The 9958-nt window shown below is 40.3% G+C and overlaps 1 pseudogene; it reads left to right on the top strand.

Annotated features, from left to right (window-relative positions):
* The first annotated feature begins 943 nt into the window (after positions 1-943).
* On the top strand, positions 944-1230 carry LOC110296961 (small ubiquitin-related modifier 2 pseudogene; annotated as a pseudogene).
* The last annotated feature ends 8728 nt before the right edge of the window (positions 1231-9958 follow it).

Genomic DNA, 9958 nt, shown 5'->3' with positions numbered 1-9958 from the left:
TGATAGAGTTAGTTTGAGGCCAAGCTGACCAATTCAGTCAGAAGCCGAGAAAAACCAGTTTGGAGAGGAGTTTGAGCCAGAACAGCTGAATTGAACCAGCTAGCCAGAATCAGAAAGAGCAAGAAAGGGTGAGCTTATTCTGCAGTAAGCCTCTGAGATGACAATTACATCAGGAGAATAAAATACACCTTTCCAGAAACTTCCAGAATTAAGAAATAAAATGGACCTTTTCTCTTTCAGTTGACACTGGACGAGTCCAGAGTGCTATGGCCATAGATAAACCTTTTCTCTTTCTAAACTGGTAATTTCAGGTTCTTGTTATAATAGAATACTGACTGATACAACTTTCAGAAGTTTTCACTGTGCCATAGACTTCAGAAACAAAACCTACTCTAGGATTGATCCAGAGTTTCAGTAGTGTTAACAACAATAACCAGCCAGCCATATTCAGCTTTAGCAGCCCCCATGCCACCTGGCTTTTCCCATCTCTTTTACATGAGATTTTATTTGAAGATGGAAGTTTTGAGCTAAATCTGTATGGGAATAAAATTTTAAAGCTGTAAAAGCAAAGAAAACTTACCCATTTTCGAAAATATATTTGATCAATATTTGTGAATTTATAGGATAAACATTTAAAATATTTGTCTGAGATATCCCTTTTCTTAGTATACACCTCCTGCTAAAACAACAACCATAAAGCTGTTCTTTAGTGTCTACATTCCACAGAGAATTTTGAAACATTTTTTGATTTGATGGTTGGGTAAAACTATGAAGTATTTGCAGTATTTTTTTTTTCTTTCTAAAAATGGGTACCTATTGCCACAAGACCTCTGGGGTCCCTCCATCACCTCTCACTCCCAGAGCTGCTTGTCTGCTTCATCAGGGCAGACCTGGTCCTATTTTGTGAAGCAGTAGCTAGGCTGAAGAGAGTCCATTGCTCGTCATGGCCAATGAGAAGCCCACACAAGGAGTAGAGACTGAGAGCAACGATCAGAATCCTTTGAAAAGGATGAGGAAGCAAGGTTCTGTTGTACGGTTTAAGATTAAGAGGCAGGCACCACTTAGTAAACCAATGAAATCTTGTTGTGAATGACACTATTTGTCAATGAGGCAGTCAGATTCCCCTTGGATGGACAACCAATCAACGAAAGAGACACACCCACACAATTGGAAATGAAGGATGTAGGTCTGGCTGATGTGTTCCGGCAGCAGACAGGAGGTGTCTACTAGCAAGGGAACCTACTGCTCTGCTCCAGAATTTTGTCATAGCCCAAGAATACATTCTCAATTAGAAAGCCCCAATTTGGTTGTGCCACATCCTGACTACTACAGGATAGTTTTCTCTGTCCTTGTTGTACATAAAGTAACTGATATATGTGCACACGCATATTGTAGGGTTTTTTTTTTCTTTCCTTTCCTTTCCTTTCCTTTCCTTTCCTTTCCTTTCCTTTCCTTTCCTTTCCTTTCCTTTCCTTTTCCTTTCTTTTCTTTTCTTTTCTTTTAATGAAATGGCCAATGATCTGTTTTGGTTGACATCTAATGGAGATGGTCTGATGGAAAGTTACTGGTTCTGTGGAAATAGCCTCTCCCCCCATTATTGACAGAGTGCTCTTTCCGCTCTTACCTTTATATTCTAGTAAGTTATTACATCTCATTGTTTTAACAAACGAACCCAACACCATAAAATCCTTGCATACCTTGTTCCATTAAAGAAGTTCAATGTTTTCCAATCACTGTAAAACCAAGGACAATTTTATAACTTTTTTTTTGTACACACCTGTGACATGTACAGCAATCTGTCTTTAAGTAGGGGTAAATTATTCTTGAAAAAAAATGATTGTGAATAGTTTTCCCTGCAAATGAAGCATCTTGTTGTTTAAATAAACTTATTTTAAATGAAAAAAAAAATCAATACCTCCTAACTGTTACCACTCTGCCTTTCCCAGCCGCTCTGTGGTTTGGGGGTTGTTGTGTATTAAGTGACACAAGATTGATATGATCTGGCATAATTCACTATAATGTCAAGCATCAGCTGAACATTTTGGGAAAAAATATTCATCAAAATCTATTACTGTAGAAATTGCTGCTTGTAGATTCTTTCTTGCGGTTGCTTCTATGCGTGGTAAAACAACACCCTTTCTGACATCACAACCCTTTTTTTTTTTTTTTTTTTAGGAAGTGTGGTTGTTAAAATAGGTATTCCCGAAGTCCTGGTGTAACCTCAGGGCTACTCACTAAGTATCAACTGAATACCAAGCAACCTGTCAAAGACTTTCCCCACTTACCTTCAACTGAGAGATGTACAGTTTCTGTCTTAGGAACAAAGAGGGGGCGGGATCCAGCAGCGTTCCACACCAATCCAGATCATAGCTTTATTGTATGATAAAGAAACTCTAGTTTTAAAGTAATGTTTTATTTACATACTAAACCGTTCTTTAAAAAACACGAAATTCTGCTCTCAAAGCCAATATTCTCTCTCTGCTTAAACACATTCAGTAGTTATATGAAGCCTCATGGTAGTTAGTCCTCAAATGTCTTTTGAAGTGATTTTGCAAATATTTGGTGTTCAGCTAACTCCTTCCATTATAATTCTATCAGTCAGGAGTTGTTTCTTTATGCTAGCCTTACTATGAATTATTAAAAAATGCCACAATTTTCAAAAGATTTGCGCAAAGGCACCCATTTAAATATACATATTAAAATTCACAGTGGTATTGATTTAAAAGAAGAAAGGTCCTTCAAAGTAGCCTCCATGGTTGCTACCCAACATAAAAATTCTCTCTTGCTTCAGTGTTATTCGTCCTACTGAAAAGACATCCCACTTCCCATGACTGTATCCTTTTAGCTGGCGTCTTCCCCTCCAACTCCCATTTTCATATCGTATGCAGTCATTCCAATAATAGTTGACCATATCAGTCATTGCACAAGGTTCTTGGGCTCTGGAAAGCAAAAACAATAGGAAGAGGGCAGTCATGAGAGGAAATATTAAAGTTGGCTATTTTGATAACTGCTGGGGAGGGACAGGGCGGGGGAGTGTAAAGGTATAGGAAGAAATAAGAATACACTATCACATTTGTTTCTTTACTCAGGTGGACTTATCATGTTTGAGCACCAGAAGTATAATCAGGTACACTGCTAGGCAGATTGGGAAACAAAGCCAAAGAGACATGCGCTCTAGCTTATCTCTTAGGATTGGAGATAGAGACATCAATGCAATGAGTTTATGAAGCATCTTCCGCACTGATGGGGTGGTACAGCCCTCTGGAGGTCTAGCCATTGCTTTCATTCATGTGCTGTCAATCTTCCTTTCCAGGCTCTTAATAATCTAGTAATGCTCATGGGTAGCATCCTCGATGAATCCTTAGCGTTGCTTATGCTATTCTGACACTTCAGTTCTCTCTCAGGGTTCACCCCTATGCCTTACCCGAGGGAGTACAACCTAAAACACATGGGTCAGCCCCACAAACTTGCACAGTCTTCCTGCATTAAAAATGCTGGTACAGTCCTTGCTGTCCACATTGCCAAGCTGTTTCTCAACGTTTGTTCTGTAATGTTGGAAATGAGGCAAAGAAGAACAAGGGTCAAGGAAAAGTAAGGGCCACAGTAGGAGGTGGGACCTACCTGTCTTCTATGCCTCCACGGTAGGAAGTGGAGTCTGAGCTGTCTTCTCTGCAGCCCTGTGACTCTGCAGGATCAGGGTTATGAAGCCCTCACGGGTTTGAGGAATTGGCCATGCCACTTTTGTTCGATATCCAATTTCCTCTAACCTTTCCCTTACTCTATGAGTTTTAATGTAGCTATCAAATAATTATGAACTAGGGAAAGAAGCAAAGAGATTGAAGATGCAGTTCAGTGGTAGGGTGCTTGGATAACATGTGCAAGATTCTGGCTTGGATCACTAATGTAAAAGAAAGAAAGTGAAGGAGGAAATAGGAGAGAAAGAGGGATAAAGAGGAAAAGGAAAGGGAAAAGGAGACTGGAGGACAGGCTGGATAGTCAGAGCAACATACCGATAACCAAAGGCATACAAACTGATAAACCTGTTCCTGAAGCTAGCAGAGATGTGCTTGCATAACTGTTGCGACTGCATTAGATGTTTTACATCAATAGATAGGTATGTAGGATAGTTCCTGCAAGAAATGAAAACCTTCTGAAGAACCCACTGGAAATTGTAGCATCAGAACCCAGAATCTGCTGTTTTTGAAAGTCATAGGAGATGCTTCGTAGAAGCTTGGCCATCATAGACTAATGAACAATGACCATTAATTGGGCAAAAAAGGGGGGGGCAAGTCAATGAGAGGTATTTGTACTAGTGCTTGGATAGGAGAAATCTACATCCATACAGAAAACTTCAGTGAATTATGAGATAAGACCAAATGGGCCAGTTGTATGAGTGGAGACCAGAATAGAAAAAGATTTGAAGAAATGATGTCAAATTGTCTCCAACTGTTGTGAAAAACCAACTCATAAAATCCAAAATAATTCAGCCACCCTCCACTGAATTATTTGTAGAAATACAAATTCAGAATACAACAGTGAAATATTGCATAAGACCAAATTAAATAAGTTTATGGAGATTGTCTTTGGGCTTAATATATCCTGTCAAGTTTCCTAATTATCGTTCACCTGATATATCCATTCAGTATACAATACCCAACTGTCAGTCACTTACTGACCATCCTGATCATCAGGGAAACAATCAAGACCATCTGGGACTTTTTGACCAAATAATTTATTTAATAATTTTCCCCAAATATAAAATGTTGAAAATTCAAATATACCACAGAGGAGTCATAAAATAATCCCCTTAGGAGAAAAGAGGAAGGTACATAGATTATTTTAACTTTATTATTATTATTATTATTACATATTTTAGAAAGTTAAAACACCTATTACTTATGGTGTTAAGATACTTAAGAGAAAAACTACATGTAATTTTTGTTGCAGTGTTTATTATAATTGTTCTGTTACTGCTATGCTTAGCTGCTGATCTTTGACTGTGCCTAATTGGTAAATTATTCATCTTATGTAGTCATGTCTGAGGAAACACATAGATATACAGGTTTGATGTGACTTGCAATTTTAGAAGTGCACCTATGGTCCTAGAATATCTTCGCATACCTGAGGTAAGATGGTTAGAACATGTGTACAGGCATAGCAGTTCCTGAAACAGACCATCTTTAGGCCTAATGTTAGCTCCCCTTTAAAGCATTTCTTCATTTACTCATACACAGAACCTTTTCACCTCTACTTCCTGGAACAACCGATTCCAGTCTCCACAGCTCTCTACCTTTACTCTCTACAGGTTTATCCAGAGAATCCCTGTGTACCCTTTTGACTCTTGGAGCTGAGGTGGGGCCCCTTACATTGACACATATTAGACCGACGTCCTGCCCATTGCTGCGCAGTTGCTATCTTTCTCCCTCCTAATCTGCTAGGGCTCTTATTATTGGAGACATTCTGAAACTTTCTGTGAGGTGGGGACTCTGTGATTGCCCTGAAAAAGATGCATATAGCATAAACTGTTTCACACTTCCAAGTATTGATTAATCCTTTGAGATATATCCTTGGGCTCCCAGATGAATAATCTGTTTAAACTGGGGGATTCATCTCTTGAAATTCAGAACCCAAAGGAGTAAATTAGGATAACTATGTGATATGAAAAATAGGGTGTGTCAGTTAGAGATTGTTTTGCTTACAAATTAAATGAAACACATACAAAGAGAGACAGAGACAGAGAGGCAGAGAAACAGAGAGACAGGGAAACAGAGAGACAGACAGAGACAGAGACAGAAACAGAGACAGGGAAAGACCTTTAACTTAGGTGCAAAAACTATGGTGAATTAAATTGGGTTGTAGATGTGTAGAGAAAACAGGCTTTTCATGTGACTAGATACATGTTACAATGTTTGGACTAAGATGTCCTGCTTCCTCTGTGCTGGCTAGCGCTTTACTCAAAAGGTATGCTCAGGAGCTAGGGATGGCTCGGCAATTAAGAATACTTACTGCACTTGAGGATAACCCAAGTTTGGTCCCCATCACCCATGCGGGGGAGGTTCACAACCCCCCTGAAACCCCAGCTCCAGTGTATTCAATGTTCTCTACTAGCCTCTTTGGGAACCTGGCCTCATGTGCATATATCCACACACAGACATACATGTGCATATTCATAAAATGAAACAAAATAAATCTTTTGACTAGAAATATAGTCAGACAGCTCTGATAGACATTCTTGGGGCATTTTCCCCTCCTTTCATACATCAGAAGAAGAAGAAGAAAAAAAATCTCCAGTTGTCCAGTAAGCATATACTCCAGGGACCGGACCATCTTAGTTAATGGGCTCATCTTTGAATCAGTCACTGTAGCCAAGAATGATGGGGCTGAACTTAGCCTCCTCACCTCAGAACTGGTAAAAAAAAAAAAAAAAAAGTCGGGATCCTGACAGGATCGGGAATACAGAGAGAAACAAACTCTACAGGGCAAAGGCAGCAGATTCACAGGCTATAAATGGAGTCTTCCATTTAGGATGCGCACTTGAACCATTACTGCAAACATCTCATTGCTTCCTGGATCCTGATAGCCATAATCAAGCCATGTCCCTTGAGCCCCAATGCTGTGTACTTTAATAGGCCGATGTTAATTGGTCACTAGTGAGGAGCCTGTGGCCTTCCCTTGCACCAGCATTTTTAAAAAGGTCCCACTGAAGTCATTTATATAGTTTAGAATAGTTAACATGGCCCCACTGGGCCTGCAGCAAAAGATGCATTTTGCAACATCTAATGAGTAAATGGGGCATTTAGTAAGACACAGTCTAATTACTTTGGGTCTTTGTAAAATATTAATTTAAGGCAACCACAGCAATAAGGAATAAGTTTGCCAGGCGGGGCTCAGTAATTTTGTTCCACGGCTGCCATCAATATCAACAGAAGTCTCTCAGCTCACTTGCCGCCCATCGCTCTGACGATGTACCCCTAAGGTATAGGAATCAGTTGCTGCAGATTTCTTTTTTCAATTGAAATTTTAGAATAAAGTATAGAGTTGTCTGTGGATAGGCATATCACCTATCCAGCTAGGGCAGTACTGCTGGGGACTAGTGCTTCCAAAATCAGGTTGGACTGTATGTGGTGAAACCCCTGCTGCTGAGTTTCTAGAAAGCATGACAATTCTCACTCCAGAACAGCACGGGTATAAAGGAAGTCACCATGCCAGTCAGTGGTGGCGCATGCCTTTAATCCCAGCACTTGGGAGGCAGAGGCAGGCAGATTTCTGAGTTCGAGGCCAGCCTGATCTACAGAGTGAGTTCCAGGACAGCCAGGGCTACACAGAGAAACCCTGTCTCGAAACACCCCCCCTCCAAAAAAAAAAAACACCTAAGGAAGTCACCATCACCACTTATGGACGTGATTTATCTTGGAATTAAAATGCTTTCTAAATTTCTAAAAAGAAATTTGGGTTGAAATTTCCTTAAGATGACAGATGCCAGTCTGGTGACGAAGCTCAATCCATAAACTGCTGGGCCATGTCAGCGTAACTAAAGGCCCATCCCTAGAACCCATATAAAAGCTAGCCATAGTGATTTCCCAGTTCGGGAAGGTAGAGACAGGTAGATGCTTGGGACTCACAGCCACATTTAACTGGGAAGCCCCAGACCAGTGTGACTCCCAGTGTCAAAGAGCAAGGTAGATGGTACCGGACGCAGAATAACACCTGAGTTTGTCCCCTTGCTTCCATATGTGTGTTCATATATTGTACATTGCATGCACTCGAACACATACACACATGTATGTATACGGAGGAAGGTGCCAGTTGCCAACTCAAACACGTACCAAAATGAACTCTGAAGGTGACCTGACAGAAGAGCACACATGAACCTCTCTGAAGTTGTCTTGCATTGAACTGTCTGGGGAGGACAAGTCCCAGGCTGCTGACTTCTGGAAACTTTTCACGCCATGATGATGCCTGCCTCTGCTTCCTTACACACAAGGGCCAAGCTTGCCTGCTATCATCTTATTGTCCTCCTTCCTGGGTTCTCCAGACCTAGTGAGGAAGATAGTCTGGGACATAAACAGCCACCCTTTGCTCTCTCTCCTGGCAAAGTGTCAGTTCTTGCCTCTGGAGATGCCTGGCAGAAAGGATATCATGTGTGCCATGGTGAGAAGCTATTGGGATGGGCAGAGCTTCCTGTGAAGATGAACTGTTCTCTGGTGACTCCAGAGGGATGTGCAATATGGGGGTGGCTATGACATAGGAACCTGAGTTAAAAGGTCAGGCCCGGACCGTCGTGTTCCTCCTCCCAGCGTTCCAGTCAAAGTTTTAAGAAACAACCGGACTTAGTCATGAGGCACGAAAGAACAAGAGAGTCTTGCGTATGGGAATATTCAGCTAGCACAGCTGCGGAAGACATCCGGGATGCTCTAACATCGTTCGTAGTGTAGTTACGGCTATGCTGCAAGCCTTCCTGTCCAATTCATCTGATCCCATCTCCTAAAACATCCCCTGTATCTCTCGTTTCTGGATCCCCATACAAATTGCACAAGCTAATTTAATTTGGGGGTGGTCAGGCTAAGCCCCCATGTTCCCTTTCAACCCCAGCAAATATTTCATTGTTTGTAATGCCTCTTAATATGTGAAACAATATTTATGCTGCACTCTACAACATTTTATAACTTTCTTCTAATTGCCTTAGCAGGCTTTAAAACCAGAGCTTAACACTTCGATAATAAGCGTATTAATTTGTCTAACGTTTAAGTTCTTACAAAGGAAGAGACAAGCATTAATTTTGTTTAGTTAAAACAAGCTTTGCTTTTGAACAGCAGGTGGTAATTGAAACAAAACAAGGACTCATTAGAGGAGCGTCTGGTGGCTCATGATACAAACAGAGCATACTAGAAAACCCAAACACAAGAGCCCTGAAATAAAGTGGTCATCATCTAATTAACAGAACATGTTTTAATTACCGAGTAAACCATGCAGCGCCGTGTGTCAATTTAACTGATGTGCTAAGTGCCAGTTTACAATATCAGAAACAGACAAATAATTGGAATCTAATTACATGCAGGTCTATTGCACACCAGCGCCTCCAGCCCATCTTAATAAACAAGTTTTTACATCAAACCATGAATAGCAAATACAGCCATGCTGTTAATTGCTACATTGTGATATTGGGACTTTGCCAGCTCTGACTATTAAAATAAGCTCTTGTGTGGATTGCAGTTTCTCTGCTACGCTTTAATTAGAATCAAATGAGAGGCAGAGATCGGGCTGTATTACTGCAATTCAATATATGTAAATAAGATAACTGGCTAATCTTTTTATTTTATTTCTGAGCCTCCATGCAATAGGCGGTTTAGTTATGCTAATAGGTTATCACTTTGCAAATGAAGTAGATTTGTGCTGTGAGATGAATCAAGAAACATGTAATCTTTGCTCGAGAGTCTAAATATTTCTCATCCTTTGCACGTGGGATCCGGAGAACTTTCTTGCCCAAGATATATGGTGCTATATTTTTAATGCCCGCATTGGCCTAGCTTTTCAGTGATAGCTTTCAATGTTGTATTTCACTTGTCGAAATAAACACATGATCCATAACACGCTATTTACAATGCTCGGACAGATATTTCAAGATAAACTCCTATAATGGAGAATCATTCATCTGAGCACTTGAAAGGTTGCAGAGGAGGTCTACATAAATACTGTATAATGCAAATTTTAAATTAAGACCAAGGCATAGATAACACTCATATTTCATACTGTGTATCAATGTGCTGCTTGTCAGAGAACTAATCAGGGATTCAGAAATATTTCAGAGTGCGAAAATGAAATCTACAGTGCGGCCGCTGATGGGCCATTTTTCTGTATTTTCCAACTATGGAAGGAGATGGTAGGGCTATTGTTGAAAAATTACCAAGTAATGATCTCCTGGGAAGATCGCCTTATGTTTCATTAGAATTGTAATTAG

Source organism: Mus caroli, unplaced genomic scaffold (genome assembly GCF_978045245.1).
Source record: "Mus caroli unplaced genomic scaffold, Mus_caroli_1 scaffold_7, whole genome shotgun sequence".
Lineage (NCBI taxonomy): Eukaryota > Metazoa > Chordata > Mammalia > Rodentia > Muridae > Mus > Mus caroli.
This window is presented reverse-complemented; position numbering and strand designations above follow the sequence as displayed.